Raw genomic sequence first — 17,948 nt, 5'->3', positions numbered from 1 at the left:
TCTTCAGTTAGTTTGGCTGTTGTCTGCTCGGTACTGCGCAGATGTTTCCAGAATCTTTATGGGTTATCTTTTAGGAAGTTAGCAAGAGTGACACTGTAGTAATATTGTTTGGAATCTTTTAGTTTCTGCTTGAAATGCATAACTGCAGATTTTAACTTCAAGGTTGTAGATGGTTTTGGGTTATTCTTGTTAGCCTTACGAAGCCGATTTGCGCGCCGTTTAGCATGGATTATTTCGCGCGTGATCCATGGATTTTTAAGGTGCTGTTTTTTCTTTTGCATTGGAATATAATTAGTTATACAGTGCAGGACGATGGTTTTAAAATGTAGCCACAATGCATCTACATCAGTAGATTCCTGAGATGCTTTTTCCGAAAAGGAATCGAATTCATGCGACAGATAGGTTAGTATGCTTGCGTCATCTGCTTTATGAAAGTTAAAAAAGCTTTTTACTGTTGACTGGGTAGTAATACAATGATCAAGCTGGAATGTACACATAGGTATACTATGATCAGATATTCCTTCAATAATGTCTATTTGTGGTTGACTTGTAGTAAAATGGTTGCTAAAAAATATGAGGTCGAGGATATTTTTCGTTGAGCCTTGAACGCGGGTAGGACGAGTGACAAGTTGATGTAGGTTAAAATTTAGCATTAAGTCTATTAGCACTTCAGAGGCTTCTGACGTATGATGCATTGTGGACCATTCTATGTCAGCTAGGTTAAAGTCGCCCGCAAGAATAATCCTGGATTGATGGACATGACGCTGCATATATTTTTGAATTGCTGAAAGGCATGCACTGTCAGAGGAAGGGCTCCGATAAACGCAACCGGTTACGATTGACGTCCCGTCGCACAAAAGTTTGCAGAAAACGGCTTCAGCGTTGTCCACCTCGGGAAGAAGGACAAAGCGAAGACAGTTTTTTATATATATATATATATATATATATATATATATATATATATATATATATGTGTGTGTGTGTGTGTGTGTGTGTGTGTGTGTGTGTGTGTGTGTGTGTGTGTGTGTGTGTGTGTGTGTGTATTACGTAGACGAATGGCAAAATTTGGAAGAAGTAAGCTTTGTTTAGAAAGTGCAAGAACAATTATGTCACTTTCGAAGGCTTGCTTAAATCAGAACTTACTGGGACAAGGACCATCTGTGACGTTTTTAACAATCTTCTCAGTTGCTCTCTTTTGATGTCTGCATCGAATATCTACACTTACTTTTGAACTGCCAGTCTTGAGCAGTCACGACCATTATAGTTGCGATCATAGTTGTGGATGGGCACGGCAGATCGAACACTGGATGTGCCACGGTTGCCCGCAACTATAATCAAGATTCTCCGAGACAGATGTATTGCAATTTAGACAAGAGGCTTGGCAGCCATAACTGCGTACACTATTCAGCACACTATTTTTAACCAAGATTTAGAGGACAATCGAGGATTGAAAGTGCAATAAATCTTAGCTATGAAAAGGTAAATTTTATGTGGGACGCTTCACAAGATGCATTTGAAGGAGTTGGGCTTGTATGAGAAGCCGCCAATACGTTCCAATGCGCCAAACCCGTTGACATTGTGGGCACCTGACAGCATCGCCAGTGATTTGGAAATAAATATAGAGACTCGCCTGGATTTGTGCAGCCAATTTTGTACTTTTTGTCTCGTTTTCAATTAGCAAAATTAGGCTATGAAGGATATATGCTGAAGTGGAAATGCTTCGTCACTGCTGCAGATCATCCACCTTTTCCAGATTTATTTAAAACATATTTTAATAAAAAGCACAGTTGATGTACGATGATTATAATGATGGCTCCGAAATGTGGCAAATAAAGGAAAGCGAGAGAGAGAGAGATGAAAGGGAAAGGTAGGGAGGTTAACCAGATATCAGTCTCCGGTTTGCTACCCTACACTAGAATGGTAGAAAGGGGTTAGAAAGATGACAGAAAGGAAAACGCTAAAAAAGAAAACACGCACACATGGAGACACACACGCACAAAAGGCATTCCAGTTAAAGACGTTCACAAAGGCCGGTAGATCGCAAAAATCGCCATAGCGCTTGCACGGCTTTCTTCTGTGACCCTAGGTTCCTTCGATGGTGCAGAATTCTTTTTTTTTCTGATAGTGGTTGGTCGTCCAGTTGGTCAAGTTCGTGGCGAAGGCATTCGTTCTGTGGACTGTACTGCGGGCAGGCGCACAAAATATGGTCGATTGATTCTTCATGGCCGCAGTGGTCACAGGTTGGGGTGTTGGTCATGCGGAACGCATAGGCTTTGGTAAAGGCAACGCCCTACCACAGTCGATGCAAAAGCGTGGCGTCTCCACGGCGAAGCTTTGATGGCGCTCGAAGACTTAATGTGGGATCAAGGGAGTACAGTCAAGAATTTCTTAAATAGGTGTCATTCCGTCGTGACATGGTGTAATGCTGAGCAAGCACGCGGAGCTTCCGTGCTGCATCAGTTCTAGAAAGTGGAATTGGGACGTGATGCTCCTCAGTATGGGCTGAACGGGCAGCTTGATCGGCCAGTACACTGCCGATAATCCCGCAGTGATTTGGAAGCCACTGGAAGGTTACTTCATGTATATGGTGTAACGTCTCTCTAATATGAAATATTAGCCGTTTGTGTGGTCTGCGTCGTAAAGGTGACAGTAGAGACTGCAGTGCCGCCTTAGAATCGCAGTATATCGTCCACTTGTGAGGCTGTTCATTACCAATGTAATGGAGGGCAGTAAAGAGCGCTGCGAGCTCAGCTGCCGTCGACGTTGTCGCATAAGTCGTCTTAGATTTGATTGTAGTGACTGTCGCTGGTATCATGACTACCGCCGCGGAGCTGTTTAGAAAGACAGATCCATCACTGTAGATATGCGTAGTAACGGTAGTTCTCGTGCAAAAATAGTAGCTTGAGCTGTTTAAGGGCTGGTGATGATAGATCAGCTTTTTTCGTGATGCCAGGTATTGTGAGGTTGATTTTTGGATGAGCAAGGCACCATGGAGGAACCGAAGGTCTCGCAGCCGGATTGAAACAAGCTGGCAATGATTTATCATGTGCGGTAATCGTTTGGCTGAAATATGTGCGAGGTCTGTCCGCTGGTAGAGAGGCTAAGTGGTGACGAGGAGTCCTGGTTAGAGGCCTTATATGGGTCCTGAGCACTTCAATTTCAATGTGGGTCTTGACAAGGTGGTCTCTAGCGATTGCTATCGTAGCCACTGTTGCTCCGGGGCAGGCCTAGACAGATCGGAGCGCTTGAGCCTGAACACTTTGTATTGAGCGTAGATTCGTTTTACCTGTGTTGGTTATTGCTGGCAAGCTGTATCGCAGAAAGCCTAGAAAAAGCACCCTGTAGAGTTGTAACACGGCACTTGTCGACATTCTCCAAGTCATGCCAGTGAAAAACTTGAACAGGTAGCAGATGCCTGTCTACCATTCTGTCACGTATGATACGTGAAGGCTCCATGATAAGTCCCTGTCGATTATGATGCCTAGAAACATGTGGTATTATTTGGCCATTTATCATTATGCTGTAGTTTGTCAAAGGAGGTTGCCGAAGCATATATACCTGTGACAACTGCATCGTGTAGTATGCGCTTGGCCCATGCACTGCTATGCAAGCTCGGGGCGATCTCGGAGACACGTACGGGGTTACGACCCGGGTGCAGGCTTTAGTAACGGGCTCAAGCCGGGCTCTGGCCTGTACCGGACTAAACTACCCTCGTATTGTAGAATCGGATGCATACATACCCAGACTGATTTCCGCCCGACAGTGATCTGTTGGTTCTTTGACTTCCACTGCGAACGCTTATCAGTAAGTAATACTGGACAAAAGAGTGTAAGTCAAACTGCGCGTAATGTTCTGCTAGTGATCGATATCACTGTTTCTCGCTTTCAGGGAGACCGCTGGGATTTATTTAATCGCTTTCTAAGTTGATTGGTTTGGAGGCATTACGTCCCGTCATCTTCTTACTTTGGTTGTAAGACCTTGATGAAAGTGTGTGCCAGTACTCTTTCAAGTAATCACGGTGCACTTTTATTTTTATTTATTTTTTTCGGTATATTCATGATAAATATAACTAAAAATAAATTTTTCTAGCAGAACCAAGGTGAAGTGCACGCTCATGGCGTTGTCACTTCTACAGAAGACTTGAAGCTATATTAAATTATTGCAGTCGCTTTTTTGGTGTTTATAGGATAAAAGGGATTACGGATTGTTCAAGGAAAAATTTCGCACGTGAAAACACGGAGGGTATTCAAAAGAATCATGTAAGTCATTTTTGTTTGCCAAATAAAGTACTTTGCATAAAGCCGCATAAAGAAAAGATTGCCGTTAAGTTGTATAATCCTACATTTCTTAATAATAAGGTTCGATTTTTAAGGTGCATTTCTCCGAAAAGACTGAACACTTTTACGACAGCGCGGATGTTCTGCAAGAGATAATTGTTTTTAGTTTCCTGCCGTGCTGGTGTTCTCGACCGATTTGAGGATGAAATCAACTGGAGATTTATTCTAAAATTTTGAATATTGACGCGGCCCTGCCGAACTGGTACCTGGGAAATACACAGTTTATTTGAAAATGAATCCACAACGGGGACGACGTTTGGAAGCAATTTAAATGGTTGTGTAAAAACACGAATAGCCTAAGTCGTTGCGATCAATTTAATCCCGCGCACCATTATGAAACCAACTGCTATCAAAAACAGCTATTTCTTGGCTCTGCTAATCTCAGTCATGCTCTCCCCATAGGAATGCAACCTTATATATAAGATGTCCCACGTAACCAGAACCAAAGTTTAGAAAGATAGAAATACCACGATGCAGGACAGAATCAAGGTAAGGTTGTTTGCCATCGCTTGGAGATACTCAGGTTATTTTTGCATCGCGCCTAATTACTTAACTAGTCCTATTTATTAATTATTAATTTCGCAATTATTATAGTAGATTAAAACCTCAATGAAAAAAATGTAGGGCGGTATCAAAAACTCCCGATACAGCTTTCGGTTGCTCAATACGCGCTACATAACAGTGTTTTTCCAAGCATGAGAGCTTCCAACATAAAAGTGTTCTTCCAAGCTGCCTCTAGCGGCCAGTCGCGTGGCAATCTTGCGTGTTTTCGCGGGCTTCATCTCCACCGGCGCAAAAATAGGTGGCGGTGGCGGCTGCTGCTGATCATGATGATGACGTATACCTATAAACACCCTCCGTATGCAAAAAATCATCATCAGCATCATCATAATCATCAGCGGCAGCAGCAGCCTGGTTACGCCCACTGCAGGGCAAAGGCCTCTCCCATACTTCTCCAACTACCCCGGTCATGTACTGATTGTGGCCATGTTGTCCCTGCAAACTTCTTAATCTCATCCATCCAATTAACTTTCTGCCGCCCTCTGCTACGCTTCCCTTCCCTTGGAATCCATTCTGTAACTCTTAATGACCATCGGTTATCTCCCTTCCTCATTACGTGTCCTGCCAATGCCCATTTATTTTTCTTGATTTCAACTAAGATATCATTAACTCGCGTTTGTTCCCTCACCCAATCTGCTCTTTTCTTATACCTTAACGTTACGCCCATCATTCTTCTTTCCATAGCTCGTTGCGTCGTCTTCAATTTAAGTAGAACCCTTTTCGAAGCCTCCAGGTTTCTGCCCCCTAGGTGAGTACTGGTAAGACACAGCTATTATACACTTTTCTCTTGAGGGGTAATGGCAACCTGCTGTTCATGATCTCAGAATCCCTGTCAAACGCACCCAAGCTCATTCTTATTCTTCTGATTATTTCCGTCTCATGATCTGGATCCGCGGTCACTACCTGTCCTAAGTAAATTTATTCCCTTACCACTTCTAGTGCCTCGCTACCTATTGTAAATTGCTGTTCTCTTCCGAGATTGTTAAACATTACTTTAGTTTGCTGCAGATTAATTTTTAGACCCACCCTTCTGCTTTGCTTCTCCAGGTCAGTGAGCATGCATTGCAATTGGTCTCCTGAGTCACTAAGCAAGGCAATATCATCAGCGAATCTCAACTTGCTAAGGTATTCTCCATGAACTTTTATCCCCAATTCTTCCCACTCCAAGTCTCTGAATACCGCTTGTAAACACGCTGTGAATAGCATTGGAGATATCGTATCTTCCTGCCTGACGCCTTTCTTTATTGGGATTTTGTTGCTTTCTTTATGGAGGACTACGGTGGCTGTGGAGCCGCTATAGTTATCTTTCAGTATTTTTACATATTACTCGTCTGCACCCTGATTCCGTAATGCCTCCATGGCTGCTGAGGTTTCGACAGAATCAAACGCTTTCAAGTAATCAATGAAAGCTATATATAAGGGTTGGTTTTATTCTAAGCATACAAGTTGTGTAATGCGTGAATAGATGTCACTTGTGTATTCGGTTGAAATGAATGAATGTTTGATGTTTAATGGCGCAAGGGCCAGGTATGGGCAAAAAGCGCCATGCTAGTGTTAATGTTTTTGTAGTGGACTGATGGGTTCAGTGAAGTTAATGTGACGTGACTGTAAAGGAGCCTAAAAGAGTTGGTGTAAATTGCATAAAATCCACGCGTGATGAAATTATGTTAATGACGGATGACGTGTACTAGGAACACTAAAATGCATTGCAAAAGAGTGATGCAATATACAATATATGCGAGATACTAAAATTGCCTAGAGCTCTACTGCCTCGCCAGAGCCCTTGAAACAGAAAGGCGTAGAGGCAATGTATTCGGTTGCGTCATTTCTCGACCCTATAGTGGTCATACACCCTCAGCAGCGCGCAGAAGACGCTTCCCGTACCCAACGAACAGTGGCTGCGTCTCCGATAGTCTACCTGAAGTTTTTAAAGAAAATTCGGGATAACTATTATCGTACTTCATCTGGTAGCGAAAACACAAAACAAAGTTCTTAACGAGTCAGGCAAACTTCCTATAATAAGTCATGTCTCTGACACGTCTCTGCGCATATAACACGTCTTTGCGCATACTACATGCGGTAGAGAAGCTCAGGGTCGCACACGCGAAGTACGCCACTCAAACTTTCATGGAGCGAGCAAAGGAGGGCAAGAACCAATTCCAACGCTTAAATCTGCACGGCGAGGAGAAAACAAAGATGCTGCATTGACGGCAAGAGCGAAATCTCTCCCTGGGTAATACGCGTGTCTTCGCGGCTGCTGATGCATGGCGAAGCCGACCACAGTGAGGCATACCAGAAGGCGCCGACGCGAAGAAGTCGTTCGCGAGAGCTCTCCCTCTGTTTGCCTGATGCGAACAGCGGCGAGCGAAAAGAAAGAAAGAAAAAGACTCCACTTCGAGCATGCTTTTGCAAAAATGAGCTTCGCCGAAGCGAAGGCGGTGCATAAACACGGCCCGAGTATTCTGCGTGCTCGGCAACCCACGACGCGAGAGGGAGACGGCGAAATGCTTAGTGAATCGATAATTCCATACAGCGTCGAAGAGACAGCGTCGAGCACATCGGCAGCCGCGCGCTGTTCCCATCGATAAGTCGGGAATCGGTGGGAAATTATATACGACTGAGCAGGACAACCCTCGGCGCATGGAGTCGCTGGATTTCTTGACAGTGAAGGAGCAAAAATATACCCGCAGAAAATGACTTTTGTTGTCCGGGAAACTCGCGCGCAGCTTTTTTCCGAGATTGATGTTCACTGGGAGGCTCCCGAAATTGCTGCCACGCGTCGATTTGTCAGTTGTTCAACGCTACTTTGGCCAAGGCTACAGCGAGGCACATGGTGTGAGCGAAAGTGTCCAGTTTGGCGTCTTCTGTATCTGTCTTCTTTCTACTGTTGCTGTACCGCTGCTGTGGTTGTTGATATGACGCCGTTGCTTGAGCGTCGTTAATGCCGTCTACCAATAGGGAATGGCGCAAGGAGCAGTATTTATTGTTGTAGATGTACGTGCATGTGTCTGAAGACGCCTAAATTGCAGTGCAAAACTCGAATCCCGAGCTTCAGTCAGAAGGTTTACACCTTACTCGTTTACACATTACAGTGAAGATGGTGTTTAATTAATCTAAAGCTATATGGAACATTGAGCACATCTGGGACTGTTTCTTAGCACAAGCTAGAAAAAAAAATGCCTTTTCGCATCTGACGTTATTGCGTGTTTAGCTGATCTTGCAGTAAAGAAAACTCCTTTTCATGTGATGCGCAAGGAGCTGTAGCAAGGTTGAAGGGAAATGGGAAAACAGACATAATCCTTGTAGATGTGGAGAATCCATAAGCATGGCGCACGTTTAAGCTCACTTATCACTCATTGGGTTCAGAAACTTATAAGAGAATGTGTTTTTCCTTTAATCTGCCGAAAGTTCTCACCATATTCATACGCAGGTTGTACGCAGATCGACCAGTAAGGAATATAAAAGTTTAAGCTTCCTCACGGGACTTATTATGCGACGCCAGTTATTAAGATCCTGCGCGCACCCCATGATGCACAAACTTAGAAGTAATAATCGGGTAAAAAGACCTGTCAATTTATCCTCTGAATTTCAGGAAGGTTTATTATGGCAAAAATATTACCGTAAACGATTCGCCAGTTGGATTTATTGATTTCATTCATCAAAAGAATTGCCGCAGAACCCATCTCACGATGAATGTCGACGGTAATACGACTATCATTGATGCAATGTAACGGCACACGATATTGCCATTTCTGTGTCGCCTATTTCTTTTCCGTTACCGACATCTTCTTCACTTCTCTGCAAAGCTCAACACTCCTCCCTTTATGCACGCGCTAGTCTGATACTGTTCACTTCACTTCTTTCTCCACAGTCGGCTGCTTTTGATGCTGACTTGTTCACTTCTCTGTAGCTGACTTCTTCAATTTTCTGTTGCCGACTTCTTCACTTCTTACCTCTTGTTCTGCTTGTCTATACGGTCATCTACACCGTGGTACATACCTTTTCTGGAAGATTGGCCGCGAGTGTTTGCATATCCAGTGCCACAAGTTATCTATTCCCAAATTGTCTATTGGGACGCATGCCCAGTGACGCATACCCAATGGTCAAAGTTGGCACCAAGGAGGTTAGAAACGGACATCATGCCGAAAAGTGCGTGAAGTTTCCAAAGAATGCTAATCCCATTAAATGAGAAATGTGGTAGAACGTTAACAGCTGTTTTTATTCGCTACCTTGTTTTGACCAGCAATAAGTTCCTATCACGTATATTTGCTGCCCTGCGAAAATTCATATTGCAGACTTACGATCATTAATCTCCATAACATTTATGTTTGTGAAAGCTTGTCTAGTCCGAGGTCTATTATGCAGTACTATGACAACATTAGCTTGGTATCAGTGCAAAAAAATGTGCAATAGTAATTTATATGCACTATTTCACATTTTAAGCACATGTTTTGTTGGCTGCTTGTTGCTGCTCAAATTCAAAATTTATTGTTGTTGAAGAGCTTTTGTATTTATGATTTCTATTTGTGTGTCTGTGTACTTGTGTGCTTCTGTGTATATTATTGCATTTAGAATTAGTGTATATATTCGTGTATGCTTTGATATGTGCATATATAGAACTTCCTATAGCATTATGTTGTGTGCTCAGTAGAGACTATACGTTATCCCTATGATGAGCAGACTTAGACACTGCCACAAGATTGAGGTTGCCTCAGCCCACTCAAGTTGTCTTAAAACGGCTTTTTGATAAGGCACTCCATAGATATTTTTATTTTTCTCCCGGAAAAATATCTTTAAAATGTCTTGAATTTAATCTACGTGAACTGCAGCTTTAGCATACTGGCCTTACCTAAATGTAGCGCAAAAATTTTAACCCAGTATCCCAAAGATGGGTAGACTATGGGTTTGTACGCACATTTGCGTGTTTACAGTAAATAGAAAAGTATTTGCCGGCGAGACTTCCAGAAGTATTTTCAGAAGTATTTCCAGAAGACTTCCAGAAGTATGACCTCACTCCACTGCAAGGGAATGTGTGAAATACAGCACTGTGTGTCTCTCGCCTTCGTCCATCGTCTGAGTTAACGCTTTTTAATTTTTAAAATCATGCTCTCGCAAGAACTGAGTCATTTGCGACATAGATGACTCCTTTTTACTTCTATTAAGAGCAGCATGAAACGTTCGTTTTCGCGGGTGCGTCTTAGTTTTATTATACGTATGTGTAGGAGGGTTTGACACCATGGGTGAGGTCGGCGACTGCTTCTCATTCAATCAACTAGAACATATCAATGTTAGACCGACTCAATCTCTCGTGGAGGTGTCACAGCTGCACAATATAGTAACGAACTGTGCGCATAGAAAAAGAACATCGCTCAGGTTTCTCCTGAAATCCACGTGCTTATTTTTCTCTTTCCACTAAGTTACATGCCTAGTTTTGTTCATCAATTCATTCTTTATAAACCACTATCAAAACTATTAAATGACCTTGCATATCGATAATATTTGCCTCTTAAACTGTTGATGGCCACTCCTTAAGCCACTTCGCAGTCCCTTACCTCTGTCTCAGTTTAGGCGCTGTTCAGTTTAGGCGCTTCATTACGGCGCGCTTGCACTTTGCTCCAATCATAGATGCAAGAGGTCTCTGAACTTTCGCTGAAGTAAGACGGCAATTCTCCGTGTATTATTTTTTTTTTAAATGGCACCTTTTCCCTCCTTTGCTCCACTAACAATTGCGCCTTGCTTCCAAACAGTCGTGAATGAAGACAAATAACTTTGTGCGAGTAACAATGTATACGCGTACATGAAAAGCACACAGCATCACCGAACCAAGTGGTGCCTCGCGCTGCGAGGTTACAAATGCCGGTAGGGTAGTAACCTCTGATGTATCGCGGAGTGACCATTCATTGTGATGTCTTAACGACTTCGTGGAGTTTTATGTGAACTGTGCATTTTTGCATGTTCAGCCATTAGCATTATATACTGCGCGATTCCGTAGTGTTTTACGTCGCTTTACATCTGTGATTCACAAGGGCTGAAGCATTTCTCTTTAAGAATACTTAATGTTGCAGTTTGCCCGACTGTGTCTCTAATTTTGACTGAACGGCGAGTATGTGGTATAACACTGGTATGTACTGAATTATTGACTACTGGTGGGGCTACTTTGTGAATTCACAGTTGTCGCGCTCGTTGGAACGGAAGTAAGGACAAGGGAAAACTGTGTTTTTGCCGAATGTCACCGCATTTTAGCAGTTGCGGAGAGGACTTCTGGCCCAGCAGTGCACGAACTTGCTTTGCGCCCTCCCCACCTCCCTCAAGATGTTTCACGGGATCAGAACTTTGAGTCTCGAAGCGTAAGCTTTCTTCAGTCTCCAACGAGTCGAATTTTCTTTAGACCGCGCAGAAGGGTCATACGACACAGAACACCATTGTCGGAGCCTTTAAATCTCGCGCTTTCAGGAGGATGCTTGTCGCGCGCTTGAAGCAAGATGCGCTCGGCGCGTGCGGTCCACAGAGGTCGCCCGGTGCTGCGAAAACAACAGCGCCCTCTGGCGTTCGGCAACGTAATCGAAGCGATATGGCGCGTTTCCCTACTCGCTTTCTTCGCACGAGAAAAGCCCAAACAGAAACGCTCCACGCGCTTTCCCGAGAGAAATAAAAGAGAACACGGCGAGGAAAGGGAGGGAGCGGCTAAAGAAACGCTCCGTGGCGCTTCCATTCCGAGGCCGCTCACTTCGAGGAAGCTGCCCGGCTCGAGCACCTTTTCCTCAAAACTACGCTTTAATTTGTCCGCCCGCGCCTTTCGGCACATCGTCTCGTCCCCGCCTTCTAGATAGCCTTCCGGCTTTTTTTTTTCTTTCTTCCTTCCCCCGGTTTCTTTTTTTCCCACTCTCCCCGCATCGATTGATCTCTCTCGACCGGGTCCGACGCCACCACCGTTGCCGCCGTCGCTGCCGCCATATTCCTCCCGCTCGAAAACCAAACGTAAGTCTGCGTTCATTTTCTTCTGCGCGTTGCACGTCGTTCCCGTCGCCGGTCTGACAGTGCTGATGGCTCCCCTTCTTCCCGGAATGGCTGCGCCCTGCCCTCTCTCTATATCACCCCCCCCCCCCCGCCCGCGGCGGCAGCGCGCCCTTCGAAGACCCCCCTCCCCCTTCCAACCCTCTCTGCTCCTTAGGGCCCGCAGGACCCGCCGTCGCTAATTGGAAAGCCCGAGCTCAATTCGACGCTTCCTTTCCTCCCTCTGCCACGCGCGCGCGCTCCCTCCGTCCTCTCTCGCCCCTCTCCTAATTTTTTTCTCCTCCCCGGCTCCCCATTCTGTCTTCTCTCTTTCGTCAGCGTTATCTCTCCCTTTTGTCGACGCATCTGATGATAATTTATGCATCGCTTCTCTCATTACTATGTGACTCCGCCCCCTTTTCGGGCGTGTTAAGACAAGCGGCACCGCTCCGTTGGCGCTAATGAACGGGACGTGCTCCGCTGCGCGTAAAGAGCTCGGCGGGTGTCATGAACCCCTGGCATTTTCGCGTAACGAGCGATGCCGCAAGCTGCGCCACGATGGAAATGCGCCCCAGGCACCTTTCTTAGCTCGCCATCATAGTTTTTGTTGTTGATGCTCCGTCATTTGGTAGCACTGGCGTCTCTTTTCCTTTCGCCCCATCTTGCCTAGAAAAGTTCAATCAGTGCGTCTTTGCCCATGTTTATTAACTGCGGTGGCTGAGCACGATTCTGCACAATCATCCGGCGCGCAAGTCAAATCCATGTATACTAGCTACTGAAAAGACACAAAAAGAAAAAAGAAACTGGCAATTTTTTCTTTGTGATTGGTTCTTGCAGGATTTCATTAAACTGTTCGTGTCATTTTGAAGCCTTTAAGTTCTGCTATCTTCGGTTTTATGTTCTGTATTTTATAAGCTGCCATGAAAATGTGAAAGCAATTTATTTCTGTTTCAAATATTTTGACATATTTCTTAGTGTACGTAAGCATTAGGAATCGTTGAGGGTTCATCACAGAAAACAGAAGACCAGGATATTCTTAACGTACAGTTTCCTACTTCTTGAAAAGTATATCAATGATAAAATGTGGTGTAGCACGGCGTATACATATATATCTCTCTATGATCTAGCTCTTCCAATTTGAGATGATATAGGAAGAATGCTGCGCTGGCCATGCTGTGCTGGCCTGGTCAGAAATATTTTAACAAATAATCAAATGAAAATCTTAATAACTAAATAAATAAATAACTGTCAAATTTTTTTTCGGAATGCGGAAGTCACAAGAAAAGCCTGAATTTTCTCGCCACCTTAACACAACATAACACTGGACGAATCACTGCGTAGTTCGCAGGAACGCACGGCAAGAAGTACCTATAGATTTTTGGGTGCATGATGAATCAACGTAGACCTCAAAGTTTTTGTTGCCTTTCGTGCTCAGAAAACTTTAGTGAACAGATTTGCTCGATTTAGCAAAGTGATGAAACTTGAAATCATAACTGGTTCACATGTTAATAATCGTTTAGGGAGCGTGACTTAAATCGCCTGCGGTAGTGCCTACGTACTGCGGGTGCGTTTGACCTACAATACCTGAAGCATACCTCTTTGCCTCTCGGTTAGAAGAGTCTTCTGGGCTCTTCTTATTCGCTGTGGTGAAGTCTGCTGTGTTCACGCGTATACAGACATTAATGTGATTAGCACGTTTAGGATACTTGGCCCACTTTCCGATCGGCTGGTCGGTTTGTGTTTAACCGTTTCCTACGACCTTCTCATAAAAACAAAATATCCTTTAAAATATGCTCGATGCAGGGCGGAATTCAGACCGCTTCACACGCTTTCCTCAAGCACAGCAACCCAATGCTTATTTTAGCGCGCTGAGCCACGAATCGCATCTTTCCTTATAACATCTGTCGACTTGCTTCGAGTGCACTCCACATGTGCATGTCCGACTGATAAAACGCCCGCTCTTCTAGCTGCCAATGAATAAAAGTTTTATGCCTGAAATAGACTCTTGTGTATGCTAAGCCCCAATTCTGCGGTGCCAGCGGGAAAAAACTGGCTGGGGCGTGGTAGCCTCGTCCAAAGGTAACACGCTGTTATCTGTGGTGGCGCTGTGGCACGTGTGTGTATTAATGCAATTAACATTCTTAGCTCCCTTTCCCCACTACAGATTGCAAATTAAAGTGCCTTCAACAATAAGCTATCGTGCTACATCTCTGGAATTCTAATATCAGTAACTTCGACAGTCATTGTGACGGTTCTGCCATAATTGTTTATTCTCCAACTACAACGCGAGCTGAACCCGAGCTGAAAGCAATGCTTTAACCGGAATGGGTAATTTCAGATTCGTCTGCAGATTATTCTGCTTCCCAATAGCGCCACGCACCTTGTTCTTCATTTGGCGAACTGCTGATGATGAAGCGCACCTGTATGTTTACACTGCGAGGCTTCGTGCAATTTATGAATTTGAAGAACGGTTGCATACGGGAGATGAATAAAATCTGACTTTGAGCACCCTGTTTCTTTTTTTTTTTGCATCTCCTTCGCAAGGCTGTAAGACATCAGTTTGCATACAGCAGATGCGAATATGCCACGTAGGAAGGTGGCTGACATAAGTGAATTTCTACCGTGAACTATAACTGAAAAATTACCAGTACATGCTATATATGCATCGTTCCAGCCAATAGGGAGGCACCCTTTCTAGCTATTGCTGTGACGTTAGCATGAGTTTCACGCATAGCAGCGCTGACACGAGTTTTATCAAACGTCCTTCCTTTAATCGTTGTACGCATTATAGGTAGAATTTAAAAATCATGGGGTTTTACGTGCCAAAACCACTTTCTGATTATGAGGCACGCCGCAGTGGGGGACTCTGGAAATTTCGACCACCTGGAGTTCTTTAACGTGCACCTAAATCTAAGTACACGGGTGTTTTCGCATTTCATAGGCAGAATTTTAAACGCTATCACTAGGAAACCTCGTGAGTCGCAGGATAGGTGGGCTGACACAGCCAAGATGATCTGTCGCCGCTTGTCTTGCTGATGCGCGTCACAAATTTGCAGCGTGAATGCGCCCCTAGCCGTGCCACCGTGATTTCGGCATGTCCGCCACAAGGAGTCCAAACTTCAAGCTGCTCGCGGAATTGCTAATAGCTTGACACTAAATATAGTGTATTTTACCTTAAGCTCTTTTAGTGGTGAACGCAAGCGTCTTGTATTTGGTCAAATTAAAATTAAATTTCCGATAGGCTTCAAGAACAAAGGCAGGAATATCGATATTCGTTACTTTCTCACAATACGTCTGGAATGAGAATATTAAAGATTGACTATTTTTTACCTCTGAAAGATGCCCAGGAGCTTATAAAAAACGCTGTCGTGAAGTGCTCGGCATTAATTTCGACCAACTGTGGTTCCTGAATCTTACAATACAGGAACATCTTTGTAATCCGCTCCCATACTACGCACGTTCAATTGCATTACTCCAAATGTTTGGAAAAAATGACAGTTGAGCCACTAAATGAATAAGGATTGTAATGGCTAGAAGATACCTTCAACAAGTCATGGGCTCATATACATATGACCCCACGCAGCTATAATGCTTATATCAAAACACCAAAAATCGAAACGTGACGCCATTCACTTTACGTTGGTGTCACGCTTTTTGTCTTTCGCGCCTAAAATAATTAAGCTATGTGGTTTTACGCGCCAAAATAGCGATATCTTTATGAGACGCACGGTAGTCTGGTACGCAGGAGGAATTCTCACCAACTGGGGTTCTTTAACTAAGCCCACCTAAATCAAAGTGCACGAGCGTTTTTGCATGTCGTGTTCATGGGAACATGGCTACCATGGCCGCGATTGAAGCCGCAACCTCAGCAGCGCAACGCCATAGCCACTAAACTACCTCGGCAGGTGTCTTTCTCGTCTCTTCGCTGGACGCTTAGTATTCTTGTCAAAAGAAACGCGCGTCGATTCGCACGTGTCGGCGAAGTCTAGTCTAGTCTTGTCAACGTAGTCTAGTCTCTGCCAGGCAATCTAATGAAGCTTGCGTGGCGGTTAGATCAGTTACGTAAGGTTCAGTACCGCTCCTAAACTCCTTAGATCTTCGCAGTTTCAGAAGCACAATGGAAGACCCACTGCACGCCCCAGAAAGTTAACTTCCGTGGTGGAAGTGCACCTACCTCGCTAGTACCACACCGGTTCTATGGGGCCTTCCAAATAAGGAGCAAGTTTGCGGCAGCGCTTCTTTAGACCTGGACGCATAACGGGTACCCTTCAGCGCAGCCTACTCCTACTCTCATCGTTAATCTTACTCGCAGCTTCCAATTTTTACTTGACAAATTGGGTATATCGTTTACACAATCAAATAAATATTAGCTCTTGTTTTATGTGACCGTGCACTGTGGCGCTATTGCTATCAGTGTATAGTTGTGAATGGCAGCATCCTTCAAAATTGAAATTAAGGGGTTTAACGTATATTACCGGCCGTCCCAGCAGGTAATAATAATAATAATAATAATAATAATAATAATAATAATAATAATAATAATAATAATAATAATAATAATAATAATAATAATAATAATAATAATAGGCTACCGGATGACAACAAAGAATGAATGAATATCAGCCATCACACCACTTTCTGGCGAAAACAAACCAGTATGGATAAAATTTACGACATGCTTCCATGTATGTATTGTGGTCTACGGGAAACTTCCACTCTGGCTATATTTCACTAAGTATAATTTGAGCAGTTGTTTCCTCCGACGTTCATACGCGAATCAGATCGTACTTAGAGAGAGAGATAAAAAAGAACACTTCGAATGAATTCTCAGGATGACACCAGGATCTAGAGATCCGCCGTTAAGATTGTGCTAAAAATGCACTTTTGTTCTACTTACATTTTGAAGATAACGCCTCTTTATGCGCTGAAGCCCAAAAATGACTGGGACACAAATGTATCTCGTCGCCCACTTTGGGAATTAATATCTAAAAGCTGGTGTCCTCCCACGAATTCGTTCCAAATGAATACGCCTTGCGAACTGACGTGCTACAATTCGCAAAGAGCAAACATGTGCCGTAAAGTTGTTCCTTAAAAAATTAGTTAGTGAATTTGTTAGTTAGTCGAATACGCATTTCGATTTCTCGTGTAAGTAATGTGGGCCGATGTAAGTGATCCAGCTCGAAGACTCGAATCGTGCTATATGCCACAGGATGTTATTGCAGTTATACGAACTCTAGAGGGGTATTTGTGCCGTTGCCGTCGCCGTGATGTTCTGTATAAAGTCCCAAGGCCATAACATAGCCCCCTCGTGCCGTATGCTGTATGTGCGAGAGAAGGCGTGCGAGGGTGAGCCAACGATGGCGGCCCAGTCTCGCGCGTGCAAGGGAGGAAACGCGGGTAGGAAGCACACCGTCTTCCGTCGCACGCAAGCCACCGAGGGCAGGAGGGGCATGGGAGGGAGGCTTTCTACTGCTGCGGTTGCTTCGTACTGCGCGGTCACGCGCGGCCACGCGGGTCCTATTTTGAAACCGATCTGCGATGGGGGCAGTATAGGCGCCTAGGCGCATCGAGGACCGATATCTTTCTGTGCGCTGTGTTCTCGCCGCTTAGTTCGCGTGGAATCGAGAGGAAGCAGGAAGGTTTATTCGTTCGCTGTTGCTGTCGCACTTCCTCACTCCAGCGTTTTGACAGCGAGTTTCTGCGGTCACCGAGTGAGATGTGTTGGTGCTTGCTTGTGTGCGCATGACACCTTGCTTGTTAATTTTGTTAGTACGCGAATGTTTACAAGTTTACATGGCTGATAAAGCAACTATCCTTACTTCGTATAGCTAGCTACTGATTTGCTATCGCAATCGAAGCTTCGCCTATCGGTGGACGAAACTGCTACTAAAAAAGAAATCTGCACAGTCTAAAAAAAAAAAAATCAAAGGAGCCCTAAGCACTTCTTACGACTTGTGAATTCGAAAGCATTAATGCCCAATTGAATGCCACTGAGCGGTCCGTCGAGTTCTGCGCTGCGAGTAATGTTTTCGAGTTTTGCTGCGGTTATGTTATCGC

The 17,948-nt window shown here is 44.3% G+C and overlaps 1 long non-coding RNA gene across 1 annotated transcript in view; it reads right to left on the bottom strand.

Moving 5' to 3' along the window:
* LOC135897964 (uncharacterized) overlaps positions 1-17,948 on the bottom strand; it is a 139,573-nt gene that overhangs the window by 49,926 nt on the left and 71,699 nt on the right. The gene's annotated exons all lie outside the window — the stretch shown is intronic.

This window comes from Dermacentor albipictus, chromosome 1 (assembly GCF_038994185.2).
Source record: "Dermacentor albipictus isolate Rhodes 1998 colony chromosome 1, USDA_Dalb.pri_finalv2, whole genome shotgun sequence".
NCBI classification, from domain to species: Eukaryota; Metazoa; Arthropoda; class Arachnida; order Ixodida; family Ixodidae; genus Dermacentor; species Dermacentor albipictus.
Note: the sequence above shows the minus strand (reverse complement) of the source record. Positions and strands in the feature narration are given on the sequence as shown.